This window comes from Hypanus sabinus, chromosome 4, assembly GCF_030144855.1.
Source record: "Hypanus sabinus isolate sHypSab1 chromosome 4, sHypSab1.hap1, whole genome shotgun sequence".
Taxonomy (NCBI): Eukaryota; Metazoa; Chordata; class Chondrichthyes; order Myliobatiformes; family Dasyatidae; genus Hypanus; species Hypanus sabinus.
The window spans coordinates 160,421,241-160,440,311 of record NC_082709.1 but is presented as its reverse complement, the minus strand read 5'-3'; the positions used below and the strand labels follow the sequence as shown (position 1 = coordinate 160,440,311).

The window sequence follows — 19,071 nt, the reverse complement described above, 5'->3', positions numbered from 1 at the left end:
GTAATTAATTGGACCACATTTGGAAGTAATTATTATTGTAGCCTGAAATATATCTAGCATTAATTGTCAACATTTAGTTCTCTCCGTGATGTTACTTGTTTTTAAATTAATTACTGCAGTAACGGCTTGTTGTTCAAGTGCATCAATTATTATTGCAAATTTCACTTTCAGCCCATGAGTTTTACATTCTTTCTTACACTTTCACTTTTATCTCTGTCGCATTTTATTTCCATCATATCTTTTCAATCGACTGTGCTTTTTGCCCGCAGAAGATGCAGCTGCTTCCCGAAGCGCCTGCGGTTGTTTTGAACTGGCTACGGCAAATAGTAGGAGGGAGCATAAGAAATCATCCGATTGAATTAGAGATAAAGTGCTTTTAAATCAGTCATCAACTAGATTTCCTGAGTAGCACTCCGCCCCCATACATTCCATTTCGTCCTTTCATCCCTTGCAAAGGCGCAAGTCCTGAATTCAGTCTGCCCGGTCGATTTCCCACCTCCCCGCGGCGAACGGCTCCTCCCATTTACACATATAAGCCAAGCACGTTGCTGACGGGGGCCGCGTTAGAGCCTTTTCTCAGTCCGGTGCTGTAGTGAGCCAGTGAACATCTGTCATCTCATCACGCGTAGCCCAAGGTAAGTTCTGCAGCTATCAAACACTGTTGTTCGAATTGCTAAGCATGCAGCCGTCAGCTATTAAAACCACGTCGGTCCTATTCAAAAGTTGTCTCTGTGACTCCTTTTAGCTGTTGTAGCTGTCAAACGCGAAAAGGTGGATAAACCAAGGGCAGCAGGTACAGTCACTTACAGTTATGTCTTCTGCTTGTAGTGGAAGAATTCACACTCAGGAAATCAAGGGGAAATAAACCACATTCTTATGAAAATTCCTCTTTCATAAGGACCATCAACACAGTTGAGATTACAGTCTTCAAGGACAATAATGTCTTAACAGGTCATGGTGTAGAGATAAGACTGAAATTAACTGTTGGATAACTTGACAAATATTTTTAGAAGGGCAATATAACAAAAAAGGAAGCTTGAATATACTCTGCTTTAGGAAGCAAGTTATTAACAGAAAGGCAGAGGTTGATAATCACATGATAACTTATCAAAATTGCATTTTGAGGTAGGCTTCTGCTTTGATTTGTGAATTCCCTTGCACAATGGTATTTTGCAGACACATTTGAATATATCAGCCCAGAAGAGTGTCCTCTTACTGGCTGTGAGGTTTGGCTTTATTTAATTGTCATGCTTACCTGGCACAGGATCTGGCCAAAAGACTACACAAACTGGATTTTTAGTACTTCTGTGAAAAGCCAGAGTCCAGTTAGTGTGGTGTGTTGCACTCTTCAATTAACTTTATGGTGTTCCTAAAGCCACCCTTCCCTACCCCCTTCCTTTCGTCATGTGTGCTTCAACAAAAGCCCTTTATGAAGGTGCAGAATTTGAAACTTTGGTGTGGTCTCCCTTATGCTGCATTTCTTTGGGGGGAAATCAATTTCCTTAGGAATTTTGCAGCTAAGTCATAACATCTGCAATGTGTGAACTCATTCTTTCATTCTTGTGTGAAATTAGAGATCACAGAAACAAGGTGGAAAAACTGGAATGTAGATTGAGTTTAAAGGCTTCAAGGTACTTGCCAGCCCTCCAAGGATTATTTCAAACAGTCTCCAGGAATTGAAGATTAGTTTCAGGGATACTTGTCCTGGCAACCCTGAAGAAAAATTCTTCTGTTCTTTGAAAGAATTTCTCTTGTTTCATTTATGTTGCTTAAGTAGATATAAAAACTGAGATGAGAAGTATATTCAAATATCACCCAGTCGGGTAACAAACCATTTACCCTTGCAAAACCCATGTTCTGAGAAGGTGAGTGTGACGACAATCAGTACATAAGAGGTGGGGCATTAAAAGTTAGAGGGTTATGTCACTTTCAATCCAGTCTGGCAACACTGGGATTTCTTTACCTATGGCAGAATATAAATTTTGCTTTTGGTCCTTGCTGGCATGGGTACACATGTATACAAAAAACAAGTTACTTCAGAACTGTTGGAAATCTGACTTGAAACCAAAAGGTGAAGAATAATCTGGCAGCCTGTAAATCTGGCAGAATAAGAGTCAAACTGTTAACGTTTCAGACCAAGAACATTAATTGGACATATTAACGATGTTTCTTTCTTCACTCACCTAATATCACTGGTTAGATGCTGCTACATATACTTGGCCTTATCAGTGCTTTTCAACATGGCTACTGTCAGTATTATTCAAAAGCAAGTGCACACTAATGTGAGGCTGACCTTGTCCCAGTCAGATTAGTCATCTTCATTTGGAGGGTTGTGTTACATGAAATAAGCCCACTATGGATCTCACTGAGATCTAAGGAATATTACATTAACATTTCTGTGGGGACACCTGAAATCAAAGCCTTGGTCCTGTGTAAGTAAAGTTTTTTTTAAAACAATGCAAAGCATAGTTCTTGTTGTTTGGACAGCATAAGTTTTTGTTTTGGAAGTGTGATAGGCCTTGAGTATTACTAACTGTCATTTACATTTTGTCTATTAACTGATGTAGGCTAGTACCCAAGATGGAGTCAGCTCCACCTTAGGTACTAGCCTACAAATTACCCAGGACACTTCAAGGAGCAGTGTCTCAGAAAGGCAGCATCCATTATTAAGGACCCCCAGCACTTGGGGCATGTGTTTTCTCACTGTTACCATCAGGTAGGAGGTACAGGAGCCTGAAGGCACACACTCAGCGATTCAGGAACAGCTTCTTCCCCTCTGCCATCCGATTCTTAAATGGATGTTGAACCCTTGGACTTTACCTCACTTTTTAAATATATATTTTCTGGGGGGGGGGGTGTGGTTTGCACTAGTTTTAATCTATTCAATAAATGTATACTGTAATTGATTTACTTATTTACTATTTATTTTGCTTTTTTCTTCTATTTTATATATTGCATTGAACTGCTGCTGCTAAGTTAAAAAAATTTCATGATACGTGTCAGTGATAATAAACCTGATTCTGATTCCAAGTTAATAGTGGCACCCAGTGCTGGTCTGATTTATTTCATACTTCTTGTAGTGAATGTAATCCAAGAACTGTTAACAAATACTAATCAATCCTGTTTACACTCAAAATGAGCAAATCTTTTTTTTAAAGAAGTTATGGTGGTAGAAAACTAGTGCACATTTGCTGCAGAAAATGGCAATGGTGACCATGCTAAAGTCTTGTTCTTATTCTCAATGTACAAGACAGCTTGGTTGCTGGCCACTGCAGGGATGGATGGAGCTAGTTAGCTGCCCCATTCTAGCGGTTTAAAAAGCCACAATTTTCATGCTGTGGCCCTGTTTAAATTTGCCAGGTAAATTGTGGTGCAGTCGGCTAGACCGAGCACTGAGAATGGGGCCAAGTCTGTGGTGGATGAGGTCGTGACTTGCATTCCTTTAGAGCTTATTGAAATGGCAGAGCATCAAATTCTGGAGATCCCTTTCTTACTCCATAAATCATGTCGTCTCTGAGCAGTGACTACATAAGAAGGCAAGCAGGATCCAATTTAATGAATTGGAGCATAATTTCTGTGTAAGGAGTTGGCCTAGTTCCTTGAGTGGGCAGACTCTTTGCACTCCCTCTGGTAAGCCCCTGTTCAAATAGAGCTAGCTCCAATGTCACTGTTAATGGAGTGGCAAAGCCAACAATGTCATATTGAGGTTATTAACACCCTATTAATGCCAAATGGGAAAAATTAAGATGGACTTCACAAAGATGCTGCAAATGTGATAAACAGGGCAGAGTTTTTTTTTAAACAAAGATGCAATTAACAACGTATTGCTTTCAGAAATATAGGTAAAGGCTCAATAATGCATCTTATTTATTTCTTCTATATCATGTATTGCATTGAACTGCTGCTGCTAAGTTAACAAATTTCACGACACATGCTGGTGATAATAAACCTGATTCTGAGATTATAATTGTGATTTAAGTGATCAGAGAACCAGATTAAAGAATCAATGAAATGCAACAATTGTGATATTCTGATTTACTCCACCTCTCTCACCTGCTTTTTTGTATGTGTGTTTTTAAAGAATAGTGCTAAGTAAATTTACTATTTCTTAAGAGTAGCTATGAGAATGTTTTACTTATGCCAGGAAGGTTATAAATTTTAATGTGGAACCAAAGTGATCTGAGCTAAGCTAAAATTAAATTTTTAACTTCAGAAATATTCTAACTCGGGGGCCATGAACCCCTTGCTTAATGGTGTTGGTCCATAGCATAAAAAGGTTGGGGACCCCTATTGTAATTTAAGCTGATTTTAATACAATCATGAAGTCCATCCTGATGCAGCATTCTGATCCAAAATGTCGACAATTCTCTTCGTCTCACACATGCTGGTCGACCTGTTGAGTTCTGCACTAAACCTTTGAGGTCTAGTGAAAACCAAACCTATCAAAATCCAAGCTGATTCTGAGAAGGCAGCAATATCTTTTTGTATCTTTTTAATATCTTCATATTGAGGAGCAATGCTTTGACAAAATCCTTGTGGTTCAAAACGTCTCTCAAGACATTTGTTTCTGTCTTGAAGGGATTCTGTGCTGAATTGATAAGTTTAAACTATAATTTACTTGACATGACAGGATGACAGGGTCTTCCATCTTTTAAGTGTCATTTAAAGTCTTTAAAATCTTTTAAGGCTGTCATTTAGCCACATTGGAAAGAAAAGCATAATGGTCATGTTGTCAGTGTTGCTGATAGTCCATGGATGGAATAGAATATTCTTTTGAGTTTTCATTACTGTATGCTTGGCTTTGGGAGTAGGTAGTGGGACCAAGGTATCCAGTAGAGTGGTCTGATGCAGGTGGTGCCTATTTGATGCCTGGTGGTGCCTTGAAAACAATGCTCCACACATCTGTATCCCTTGTTGGCCCAGGGATTCCTGCCTACTGCTCACACATTGGCCTCATTGTTTCAACTTTGATGCAGGCATTTCAAATTTTATTCACACATGCATTCAAATGCTTATCTCAAGGCTTGAGAAAACACTGACCCACTATTGCTCCTTTAGTAGTCCCATCTTGTTTCAGTATGTTTCCTGCTCTCACCGTTACATTGGCTCCTTCAATTGGAATTCTTTTCCCGACTGAGACTGTTGTGGAGGAATGCCAAGTGTTTTTATTTTCGTCTGTTTACATCACTTGCAGAATACGAACTTTGCACCTGGACTCACTAACTAGTCACTGGATCCAACTGCCCAATTCCCAATTGTCAGCACAGTGCTACAATAGGCTAATTGTCTACTTGGGTTGAGTTTTAGCAAGACCTCTTGGCTTCAAACTCCTTGACTCTAGTTCAAAAATAAAAAGAAAAGGTGATTAAAGTGAACTCCATACAGACCTCATCTAATTGTATCCTAGTAAGGCAGTTGTCAATGGAAATCATGTTGAAAGTCTTCTGCTGCTTGATAAGATAGCTTGTACATAAGACTGTTTGTAGATTTTGGAAGGTGAATCATCCCAGGCTCTGGGCATAAGTTGTAGGAGTTCCTCAGTGGGCTGTCTTGTCCCCAACCACCTTAATCAATGATTTGATCATCAGCAACAATTGTCTTCACTTTACACCTGCCAGTTTCTGGCACTGTTTTCACCCTTCCCTCTCAGTCACCCAGATCTGCCTAGTGCTTGCTAGTTCTTGCCACATGCCTCACCCTCATCTCTTTATACTAGCCATCACCCCTCTACGCTTTAAGCCCAGATGAAGTGTCTGAACCGGAAATGCTTAAAGTCTGTTTCCTCAGTCTTTAGCCTACACTGCATTGCTGATTCAGGTGCTCATACGCGTAGTTCAAGCTTTTGACTCTATCTGCTTCTTGGATTCCAGATTTCAACCATCTTCTTGGGTGAAAGAATTCTTCCTCAAATCCTGTATAAACTTCCAGCAGTTTGTCCTTTGCTGCTGGTTCCAGCACTTGCAGTCTCTTGTGTCTACTCAGATAAAAATGTTGTATTCAGCAACGCGAGGAAATCTGCAGATGCTGGAAATCCGAAGCAACACACAAAATGCTGGAAAAAAGTAAACTGTTGACATTTTGGGCTGAGACCCTTCATCAGGACCTGTGAGCATTTAGCCAGGAACAGAAAATGCATTTATTTATTGAGGTACAGCCTGGAACAGACGCATCCAGCTGGACTGAGCCCTCCACCTCACTCGCCAGCGATTTAACTCTAGCCTAATCACGGGCTAATTAACTCTAGCGATTTAACTCTGGCCTAATCACAGTTAACAGTGACCACGTAACCTACCAACTGGTACATCTTTGGACTGTGGGAGGAAACTTGGAGGGAGAACATATAAACTCCTTACGGGCAGTGGTGGGAATTACACTGGGGTCGTCTGTACTGAAAAGCGTGGTGCCCCCAACCTATACTCAGTGACCATTTTATTAGGTGCGGGAGGTACCAAAAAGTGGCCACTAAGTGATATTTCAAAGTGTGACATCTTGAGTCAAGAGATAAAATAAGTTTGGGAAAAAAATGTCACCATGGTCTGATAAACAGTAAGAAATTTTCATGCCACACAACCACCAGGAGCTGACTGAGGACTGATCATTTATCCTTGACATTTGAAAACAATACCATTATTGTGTGTGCTAGGGGTCGGTGTTGGGACCGTTGCTTTTTACGATGCATGTCAATGATTTGGACTAGGGATTAATGGATTTGTGGCTGAATTTGCTGACGATACAAAGATAGGTGGAGGAGTGGGTAGTGTGAGGAAACTGAACCTACCGAGAGACTTGGATAGTTTAGAGGAATGGGCAAAGAAGTGGTAAATGAAATACAATGTTGGAAAGTGTATGGTCATGCACTTTGGAAGAAATAAACAGGCAGACTATTATTTAGATGGGGAGAGAATTCAAAATGCAGAGATGCAAAGGGGCTTGGTGTCCTTGTGCAGGATGCCGAAAAGGTTAACCTCCAGGTTGAGTTGGTGGTGAAGAAGGTGAATGCAATTTTTGCATTCATTTCTAGAGGTATAGAATATAAGAGCAGGGATGTGATGTTGAGGCTCTGTAAGGCACTTGTAAGACCACACTTAGAGTATTGTGTGCAGTTTTGGGCTCCTTAATTTGGAAATGATATACTGACATTGGAGAGGGTTCAGAGAAGATTCACGAGAATGATTCCAGGAATGAAAGAGTTGCTGCATGAGGAATGTCTGGCAACACTTGGACTGTATTCTTTGGAGTTCAGGAGAATGAGGGGGTAATTGCATAGAAACATTCTGAATGTTAAGAGGCCTGAACAGATTAGATATGGCGAAGTTATTTTCTATGGTAGTGGAGTCCAGGACAACAGGGCACAACTTCAGGGTTGATTAATTTAGAACAGAGATATGGAGAAATTACTTAGTCAGAGGGTGGTAAGTCTGTGGAATTTGTTGCCACAAGTGGCTGTGGAGGCCATCATTGGGTGTATTTAAGGCAGAGATAGGTTCTTGATTAGTCAGGGCATCAGAGGGTACGGGGAGAAGGCAGGGGAGTGGGGATGACTGGAAGTATTGGATCAGCCCATGATTGAATGGCAGAGCAGACCCGATGGGCCAAATGGCCTACTTCTGCTCCTATATCTTATGGTCATCATGTTAGAAACCTCTCACTGAATTAGTCGCATTAAGATTTGGACTATTAAAATCTGAGAGACGGGGAATCTGGTGGTGAGTGGCTCTTTCCCATCTCTCCAAGTCTTCCGACCTTCTCAAAAGTATAGGAGCATAAAATACTCTCCACTTGTCTGGATGAGTGCAGCTTCAACGAAGTTCAGTAAGGTCAAAACTAAGCTTACTTTAACGGCAACATATCCATCACAAACATGCATTCCTTTCACAGTGACTGAAGTGCATACCATCTACAAAAGGCAATGCAATTATTCAATCTGGCTATTCCAACAGCACAACACAAACCTACAGCCTTGATTATCGAGAAGGACGAGGACTTCAAGTATGTAGGAACATTACCATCTGTAGGTTCCCCTATAATTTATGAGTTGTCCTGATTTGAGAATATCACCAACTTTTTAAAATCTAACTGCTGAAAGTAACAAAGTAAATTTATTATCTAAGTACCCTACCCAACAACATTAGAAACAAGAAAGCAGCTGTTGAAGAATGTCATTTAACACTACTTTCTCCAGAGTACTTGGAAATGGACAATAAATGTTGGCTTTGCAGCTGAACCCTGAGCACTTGAGTACTTGGGACTTGACTGTTGTTCCTGTGCACTGCTGTTGTACACTATGGTGAAATACCCAAGCTTCACATCAGATGTTTTGAAAACTTGTGTTAGGCACACTAAGAATAAACATTCAGAGTTTTAGTAACATCTCTTGGGGCTGTTGGCAGTTTTATAAGTTCTCTTGCAACTGAGAACATTAACTAGAATTAATGATGCATGTGGAAATTGATACCACTTCAAAGATCTGCTTTTCCATCATGAAATTAGTTTTACAATGATTTACACCTCTTGGCTTAATCATCTGGCATTTTTTTGAAAGGGGCGAAACAAGCTGCTTGTTGAAAAGGAAAATGAATCATGATAGTGTGGAAATTGCATTAAATCTTAAATGCTACTAAAATGGGCTTCTGGTTTTAATTCACTTAACATGCAACAAGCATAAGTGCTTAATACAGCTTATCTGGAGTAGCTACAATGATCTCATCAAATAAAATAGGAAATATTTAAGTATAATATTTCAAGGTGCATATGTCACTATATACAACCCTGAGATTTATTTTCTTGTGGGAATGCCATAATAGAATCACTGAAAGACTGCCCTAGTACAGAGAACAGACAACCAATGTGTAAAAGACAACAAGCTACAAATACAAAAAAAGGGAGGGGGGGGGGGAAAGAAGCAACAATACATATTGAGAATTTGAGATGAAGAATCCGTGGAAGTGAGTTTGTCGTGGTTACTTGAAATGACCAGGAGACGCAGACGATCCTTCGAGAAGTTTAAACCTTTATTTGCAAACAAAGGCTGAGGCAATCAATGAACTTGTCACCGAAAGTCCACAGAGCTCCGGTGTACAGTATTCTTTATAGTAATTTCTTATCTTGATTACATTTTGGTTTTATCAGCATACCCAATCATTCTTTAGTTGCATATCATCTATACATTAACTAATCAATCGCTCTTGACTAACTCTCGATGCGCCACCAGTATTTCTTTCCAGTTCACATCTTGGGCCTTGTTCCTGGCCACGGTTGTTTCTCAGTCAGCCTCCCTTAACCTCCCTCACATTCCATTGCCTGTTCGTAGCATCCTGTCTGCCACCGTTATCTCTTCAGAAGCCATTCTATTGTATAATACATGGAGTACATTTCAGCTAATTAGTGCTGCTATGGATAAACAGATGTTCTGTAACTGCCATGGTATGTAGCTAAGAGAATACAAGGTATCTAGTAAAACAATACATAGTAAAACATTTCTAGTAAAGTAATACATAGTAATATTCAGTACATAGGAGTGATTACATATTAAATAGCTAGTACATAGTGATTATATTTCAGGTATATATAGTGATTATGTCAGGTATATTTCTCAACAAGTTCAAAGGTTGTGGGAACATTTCAGTGATGGGGCAAGTGAAGTTGACTGAAGTTATCTACTCGAGGTTCAAGAGCCTGTTGATTGAGGGTTAATAACTGTCTGAACCCAGTGGCGTGAGTCCTGAGGCTCCTGTACCACCTTCCTGATGGCAACAGCAAGAAGAGAGCATGACCGATGATGGATGCTGTTTTCCTGTGACCGTACTCCATGCAGACATGATCAATGGAGGGAAGGGCTCCATTAACCAGTGATGAGCTGGGCCATATCCTCTACTTTTTGTAGGATTTTCCGTTCAAGGGCATTGGTGTTTCCCTACCAGGCTGTGATAACCAATCAGTAGGCTCTCCAGCACACATTTATCAAAGTTTGTCCAAAATAAGTCAGTGTAAGGTGTTATGTGTGCTGAACAAACCAGATGGAAATAGGGTTCAGAGCTGCCCCCCCCCCCCCCCCAGGAACTATGCTGCTAATGAGAGAGGGAGGGAGAGAGAGAATGATTTAGTATCATGGCCTCTTCACAATCTTTTGCAACAAGGACACTTCTTTGTTTGTTAACATTCTTGCTGAGACAGCAAGAAGTGGCCTCGTTTGATGGACATGTGGAGTTGATGGATGGCTGATACCCCGTCAGTGGGAATAATAGACGGGTCTGGGGAGGCACCCTCAGACACGCCAGAGGACACTGAAAGAGTGTTGTGCACCCACAGGAAGGTGGGGGCCAGGAGAATTGGTCGGGAGCACGGTGGATGAAGGCAGACCTGTGTGATCTCTTTTTCTCCCCCCCTTGCATTTTTGATACTGTATTACTTAGTTTACTAATAAACACCTTTAGTTTCAGTACCACCAGACTCCAATGTATCATTCCATTTCTGCTGGCTTGTTAGCCCAGTTATGGGGTATGTAACAAGGAAATGTGTAGCAAACCCCGGTAAATAATTTTAATGTATTGTTAAAGCAATAGTAGACCAATTATTTACAAAGATAGATGCAGATATTAAATGTAATTCATTGATGGCAGGAGATAAAATATTTTTATCAGTAATATTTTAAGTTTTAAAACACTTATAACCAGGGTGTGGCAACAAAAATCAAATATCTAAAATCTGATTTTTGCCGAATTTGACATGCTATAACCTATTGGGGAAAATTATACAACCTTGTTACCTTGGTCAGCAGTGCTGTCAGGAATCGTTGGATTTAAATCTTCTTGATATGAAGACATTAACTTGGAGATATCCAGTATGAAATATGAGTACTATCTTTCTGCCAGAATTTACTAAAGCTGGTTAAGTGTTTAACTTGGCATTTCCAAAGATAGATCAAACGGGATTAAATTCTTTATAAAGTCGAACAATAAAATTGCGGTGGATTGGAAATTGGAATAGATACCACTGTTGCTCTTGCTAACTGTTCATATTAAGTAATTGTTATTAAATCCCAAATCTTAATTATACAGTATATGGCACTTTAGATGTCTGCATGTTTCCTAAATTATTTCAATTTGGATCACTTTGTTGGTTTGCGTATGTACGTGTGTACGCTGTGTTTCAGCATGTGGTTAAGTCTGTGCACTTGCCAGTTTGGAAAGGGCAGAAAAAGAAAGAAATTAGAATAAACAAAGACTGATGTTTACACTCTAAATTCACTGGTTTGCAAAACTTCAGGCAAATAACGTGCAGAAACTAATTTTAAGTTCCAGAAGTCATAAAGGAAAACGTTTGGTCTTTTAGTTTTAGTAGATTGTTATCTTTTAGTAGATTGTTATCTCATTTTACATAATAAAAGTTACTATTTGTTTCTCTGCCAATAGCAGTTACATATCTTTAGGTTGTAATGATTTTGTTTTGCCATGGTTCAAATATGTAGCTACTCCCAAATAATTTTAGTCTGTAAACTTGATCTCTTTCATGTGTTTTGTAGCAAATGTTAAAGCTCTGCAATCTCCTCTAAGTATACAGTATTCTTTATGTAATACCTTTGTTTTAAGATTTAATCAGTCCCCTGTTCTTATCAATGTTAACTGCATTTCTTAAAAGCATGGGTAATCAATGCCAATGGGTAGCCCTTATCTGGGGAGGTAGGTTGGTGAGGGAGGGAGGGAGGATGAAGTGACAAACATGGAGCTGGTAGCTGAGTGGAGCTGCATCTGAGAAAGTGATCAACCTGACCAGCTGGATGCAGGTGGGGTGGCAGCAGGCAGACTTCATCGACGCGAACATCAAAGCCTCAAGCAGTGGGGAGCAAATGTTTGCCTGTTAATTTTCAGTAGGGTAATTCTGGTTGAGGGAAGGAGGAGGATGCTCCGAGATGGAGGTGAGGTGGCGGGGGGGGGGGGGGGGTTGGTGGGGAGGCTACAGTTTCCATTTGGTAAATAAGCCCTTCCAGGGACAAGTTTGTCTTGCCGTACAAAGGAACTGATCAAATAGTAAAAATAATCAGAACCTAGCTGGGCCTCTTCCGGCTCTGGTTTCCAGCAGGTCTGGCAGGTTCCTTCACTCTGGCTTCTGGTTAATATTGCAGAGCCTAATCAAGAAGGACCTCCCTTGCCATCTGCATGTTAAAATTGGAGTTGGGTGGGATGGGGGAGGAGGTCATATTAATTACTCAGTGTTTTCATAACTGGACTGTGCAGACTGCCTGCTTGATTTGGAAAAATGCAGAGTACAAAATCAAATACTATTAATGGGATAATATTAGAATACGTGGATAATTAACAAAAGTAGTTTACAGTGCAACTCGAATCGATTCAATTGCTTATCTCATCTCATGCTTACTTGCATTTCCCTTCAGTTTTAGAAAACTACTTTCTATTGAGTAACAGATCAGCTTCTTACAAGATTGGTCCTATAAAACGGTGAACCCATTCATAATCTGGCAGCGAGTGCGACAAGGAAAAGCTGTAAAGAAGATCTTGCAGAACAATTTTGGGCAGAATAATAAAAAAAAATGATATGTTCACATTGATTTTTGTGAATTAACAGCAAGAAATTTAAAAAATCAGAATAACTTTGTGATTGTAATTTCTTGGCAATAAAATGGATGTAAAGGTTTAATGATAGCTACTACCTTGAGTTCTTGCTAATACCAGGCTATGCCCTCTTCTCCCTACTACCATCAGGCAGGAGGCTACAGAAGCCTTGGGTCTCAAGCACCAGGTCCAGGAGCACTTGTTAGCCATCAACCATCAGACTCCTGAACCAGTGTGGATGGCTTCAATTACTTGGAACTGATTCCATGACCTATGGAGTCTGTTTCATGGACTTTTTACAACTTGTGTTCTCACTATTATTTTGTAGTTGCAGTTTGCCTTTTGAACATTGGTTGTTTGTCAGTCTTTTCTGTTAATGTGGGTTTTTTTTGGTAAATTCTATTGTATTTTTTCCTGTAAATCCTTGCAGGAAAATGAATCTCAAGGTAGTATATGGTAATACGGGTTCTTTGATAACACATTTATTTTGAGCTTTGACATTCCAAGCTCAATAGCTCAAACATTCAAAAAGCCTTTGTGCTGTGAGTGGGGAAATTAGTTTTAAATAGTCATTTTGAATCAGGATTAGTATCACTGGCATATACTGTGACATTTGTCAACTTTACAGCAGCAGTACAATAAATAATTAAACCAATTGCAGTAAGTATATGTCTTAAATAGTTAAATTAAAAATAATGCAAAACAAATAATATGAAAAAAGTGAGGTAGTTTTCATGGATTCAATGTCCATTTAGGAATCAGATGGCAGAGGGGAAGAAGCTGTTCCTGAATCACTGAATGTGTGACTTCAGGCTCCTGTATTTCCTACCTGAAGGTAACAGTGAGAAGAGTGCATGTCATGAGTGATGAGGGACCTTTTTTAATGGATGCCACCTTTCTTGGGCACTGCTCATTGAAGATGTCTTGGGAATTACAGGGGCTAGTACCCAAGATGGAGCTGACTAAGTTTACAACTTCCTGTAGCTTTTTTTGATCCTGTGCAGTAGCCCTCCCCTATACCAGATGGTGTTACAGCCTGTCAGAATGCTCTCCACTGTATATCTGTAGAGACTTTTGAGTGTTTTGGGTGACAGCCAAATCTCTTCAAACTCCTTCTGAAATATTGCTACCGTCTTGACTTATAGCTGCTTCGATATGTTGGGACCAGGTTAGCAAAGATCTTCAGAGCTCTAGTTGGCATTAGACTCATCTGGTCATGAAGCATCACTGCCATTCATGCTTTTGGGTTTCGCTTTGTAGGAGGTAATGTCCTGCAAACCCTGCCAGAGTTGACATGCATCCCATGTTGCCTCTGACCTCACCTGGAATAGTTTCTTCGCTCTTGAAATGGCCCTCCACAGTCATACCTGATTCTCGTGTACAGATCTGGGATGCCAGACTTAATTGCCACAGATCTAGCCCAATGCAGCTACTGAACCTCCTGCTTCATCCACAGCTTTTGGTTTGGGACTGTACGGGAAGTTTTTGTGGGCACACACTTATCATCATTAATGATGTCAGTAACAACTGAGACATACTCATCCAGATTTGAAGATAAATCCCTGAATACAGTCCAGTCCACTGACTCAAAGCAGTCCTGTAAGCCCTGCTGTGCTTCCCTTGTCCATACCTTCTTGGTCCTCACTACTGGTGCTGCAGTCTTCAGTATTTGCCTGTAATTGGGGAGTAGGTAAGGCCAGGTGATCAGACTTTCCAAAGCATAGGCGACTTCCCGAAATTTGAGATGTGGCATTGTTGGTAAAAACAAATTGGTGCCCACTCGGGTGGTACTGATTTGCCTTCCTGGACTATTGAAAGTCAAAGCTGTTTGGATTTTTCCAGTGTTTCAGAGATAACATCATCTGGATTATTTATGCAGTTCTATTGTTGGGAGATTGTCCTAGGATTTACAGTAAGAATAGAGGTGAGGTAGTTTGCAATTGCCTTTTGTGAGTAAATCAGATGGCAGCTTCTATTAATGTGCATATGCAGTTACAGGTAGAAACTGAAGCTGATTTTTAAGTTGACCCACTATACTAGAAACATATTATAACAGCATCTTTCCAAGTGACTTGGCATTCAAAACCATGGAACAGCAATACATTAATTTATCTGCTTGATGCCCACTTGTTGTTTCTCTCTGTGCCTTGTGGTGCATTGTGCAGCAACCTTGCCATTTCTTTAGCATTTGTCTGTTCTTTACAAGGCTGAGTTGCTAGCTCAGTGCTCAACCCAGCCCAGGTGGAAAGCATGTAAGGAGCCAGCTGGATTTGAACCCTATACCACTCACCTCAAACCCCACAATGACATGACCGCGGTGGGTCTCATCAGCAAGAATGACGAGTCAGCTTACAGAGAGGAGGTGTAGTGGCCAATGGACTGGTGCAGAGCCAACAACCTGTCTCTGAATGTGAACAAAACAAAAGAGATGGTTGTTGACTTCAGGAGGGCACTGAGTGATCACTTCCCCACTGAACATCACCAGCTCCTCGGTAGAGATCATTACGAGCACCAAATTCCTTGGTGTTCACCTGGCGGAGAATCTCACCTGGTCCCTCAACACCAGCTCCATAGCAAAGAAAGCCCAGCAGCGTCTCTACTTTCTGTGAAGGCTGAGGAAAGTCCATCTCCCACCCCCCCCATCCTCACCACATTCTACAAAGGTTGTATTGAGAGCATCCTGAGCAGCTGCATCACTGCCTGGTTCAGAAATTACACCATTTCAGATCGCAAGACCCTGCAGCGGATAGTGAGGTCAGCTGAGAAGATCATCGGGGTCTCTCTTCCCACCATCACAGACATTTACACTACACGCTGCATCTGCAAAGGAAACAGCATTACGAAGGACCCCACACACCCCTCATACAATCTTTTCTCCCTCCTGCCATCTGCGGAAAAGGCTCTGAAGCATTTGGGCTGTCACAACTAGACTATGTAACAGTTTCTTCCCCCCCAAGCTATCAGTCTCCTCAACACCCAGAACCTGGACTGACTCCTTACTACCCTATTGTCCTGTTTATTATTTATTGTAATGCCTGCACTGTTTTGTGCACTTTATGCAGTCCTGGGTAGGTCTGCAGTCCAGTGTAGTTTTTTTCTGTTTTTTTACATAGTTCAGTCTAGTTTTTGTACTGTCATGCAACACCATGGTCCTGAAAAACGTCTCATATTTACTATGTCCTGTACCAGCAGTTATGGTCGTGATGACTTGACAGTGCAGATACCACTATACCACCTCATATCAGCTGAATCTACCAGTGGTTAATACTCACTAAATGTACCAAAAAAATCAAGGTATTCAGGTAATTGAATGTTTAAGATGGGTATTTTTTGTTTTCAGTACAAGTTAATTTACAATTGTACAGTATATTTAATTCTTCCCACATTTTAATTGCAGTGGAGTTTAAAATTAATCCAAGCTTACACTATTTGCTTTGAACACTGACACCAGAACGATGTACAATGCTGAGCAAATAAAGTGTTATCTTCAGGATGTGCAGATTTTTTAAAAAAAGTATTCCAAAGCTGGTAGTTGGCTGAATTGACTTGATGATCAGCAGAGAAGTGCTGTAGCCAAACACTGGGTGTATATTGTGGTGCCTAGAGAACTTGGTCAAGAGTTTGAGGTGCTGTGATGGAGAGGATGGGGAGGGTTAGAGTGGGTAGAGCAAAGATGAAGTAAAGTGAAGTTTGCTTCTGGGTACAAGTGAAGTTGTGGGGAGGGTATACCAGCATGTTAGAGATTGAAGAGACCGGGTGGAAATGTTAGGAAATATCTGGTTAAAGATTATGGGGCTGCATGATATTTATTATTTTAGCGATACAGCATAGTAACGGGCCCTTCAGGCCTGTTGAGCCTGAATCTGAGTCACTGGTACTGTAATAAGGTGACACTAACTGCCACACTACCTTGCCATCCCATAGAGATGTGATCAGTGAAGTGTTGAGTCTAGTCCTGTCCTGTAAGCAGTTCTATAAGCATGCCTACTTACATTTCTTTGCCTTGTCTTTGAATTGTATGAGAGCTGGAACATCCTTAGCAAGGCCAGCACTTGAGAAAGTGGCATTAAACTCTCTATCTTCTGGATTTTTCCGGGGGCCTGTGAATTTCAGTCAAAGTAGGTTTTTTTAAAAAAAAACACAGTTCCAACAGCTGAGCAGCCTACAGTCTGTTCTGAAGCTACACAAAGAAAATCAACTCCTCCCCAACAGTTCCAAAAGAAGCATATAGGCTCCTTTTTAAAAAAAAATCTGTAGTAACCAGCCCACCTGCTGGAGGAGGATTAATTCGTTCCATCCCTCTTGGCCTACCTCCATGAAAAACAGAAGTTGACAGGTTCCTGGTGGGGATTTTAATCCTTCTATTTTACCTGAATGCTTTCAATTTTGGAAGCAAAATGTTGGGAAAAGGATTTTTCAAACTGGTTAAGGAGGAAGCACAGGACAAGAAATAATTGGATGTCCCTTGTTCTCAGGTGCCACGTGATCCAGTTTTGATTTTTATTAAGGTAACTCGTGGTGAAATAGAGCCAGCTGTAAAGTTGGAGAGTTCCACCCATTTTGCCATGGGGTTTCTGTTCCATTGTGAAGTCCAAATAGAACATTGTGGTAGTGATGCTCTGCTGATACTGGGGAGGGGTTAGATTCTCCTTGTGCAGCTTCAGAACAGAAAGCAGGCTGCTCGAACTGCTCTATGATCCAGAGTATATTAAAGCAACAGCAGGCACTTCACAGCAATATGAAGGACCCCTCCCACCCTACCCGTGAGCTGTTTGTCCCACTCCCATCAGGGAGGCGGCTACACTCCATTCACACCAGGACCATCGGATTCAAATAGTTACTTCCCCCAAGCCATCGGCTGAGCAACACCTCCACCCATTAGCCCACATCACCACCAGTGCTCTGTCATTTCCTGTCAGTTCCTTTGCATACAGCTACTCCTGTACCTAGTGTCACTTTACATACACACAATCAGTATATGTATTTAAGCTAATCTTCTGTATTTATTGTGCTTGTTATTTTTTTATGCTGCACAGATCTGGAATAACAATCACTTTGCCCTTCTTTACACGTACTAAAGAATAAAAAAACAACGTTGAATATTGATTTAGTTGCTCCTTTTAGGAACAGCTCAAAAAAGAAGCTATTGGTGGAATTCTAATATTGAGATGTAAATCATTGATACAGCTGCCCATTCAGTAGCTCAGAGGCCTCTGGGCAGAAGAGAGAGTCAGCCTGGCTACAAAGAGTCTTTTATCAGTGGCCCTTCAGTACACCTGAACCTCTGAACAGTATTGTTGTGTCATAATCACTTGTACTTCACAGAGACATGGCATTTGCTGCGGAATTTTTTTTTCTCTCAGCACTGTAGCACAGCAGTTAGAGTAACGCTATTAGAGTAAGCGATGTGCAGAGGATGAGGGCATCCAGAACTGGTGCGACCTTTCGGAACAGAGATGAAGAAGAAATTTTTTAGCCAGAGAGTAGTGAATCGGCAGTGGAATGCTCTGCCACAGACTGCAGTGGAGGCCAAATCTGTGCATATATTTAAGGCGGAAGTTCATCATAAACTGATCGGTCAGGGCATCAAAAGATAAGGTGAGAAGGCAGGTGTGTGGGGTTAAGTGCGATCTGGAATCGGCCATGATGGAACTGGGGAGCAGACTCGATGGGGTGAATGGCCTAATTCTGCTCATATGTCTAACGTTTCTATTACAGCACCACCGATCCAGGTTTAATTCTGTCTGTCTGTGAGGAGTTTCTACTCTCTCCCCGTGACCTCTAAGTGCTCTGGTTTCCTCCCACATTCCAAAAACGTACAGTTTTGTAGGGTACTTGCTCAAATGGGTGTAATTTGGCACACGGGCTGGAAGGGCCTGTTACCATGCTGGATTTCTAAACAAGTGTTTTAAAAAAAATTGTAATTCATAACAAGTCTTACATTGTGGAAGTAAACTGTTGGTGAACAGCTCTGGATATGAGCCCTGATGAGATGCGGAGACTAGCAATGTCTGCCTGTTGTCATGGAATCCAGCGTTGCTGACGAATGCTGTTGGCCGAGGTGCCTGGCTGCTCCTTGTCGAAATAAAAGTAGCTGAAGTAACTTCTTCAGAAATACAGAGTGGATGACCTCTCTGCTGCACTGAGCAGCTAACTTGGGAGACACAACAGAGATTTGCCACAGGCATTTAAAAGGTTGTGTGGCAAGATTTTAGATAGCAGCCTAGACGTGGGAATATGAATACATGTGGAAGTGATTTCCCTCCATTTTCAGACTGTCAAAAAGCCAGTAGATACAATGCAGGGTAAGATCCTGGCAGTAACCATGTAGATACTGTAATCTACATTGCCTTTAATTTACATTAAAATTTAAGTCTAAATTGAATTGGATTTTAGACATTGTGTGACACTGTTTTACATTGCTGACTCTAATGCTAATACACAATGTTTTAACTCATTACAAATGGACGTGATCTAATTTCGAGGGAAGTTATTAGCTTTG

The 19,071-nt window shown here is 40.9% G+C and overlaps 1 protein-coding gene across 2 annotated transcripts in view; it reads left to right on the top strand.

The window, feature by feature from the left end:
• Positions 1 to 455: 455 nt before the first annotated feature.
• Positions 456 to 19,071, top strand: part of col8a1a (collagen, type VIII, alpha 1a) — a 131,993-nt gene continuing 113,377 nt past the window's right edge. For both annotated transcript variants that reach the window (XM_059968577.1, XM_059968575.1), the window contains exon 1: positions 456 to 635. The gene's annotated coding sequence lies outside the window, so the exon portion shown is untranslated. The remainder of the gene's footprint in view (positions 636 to 19,071) is intronic.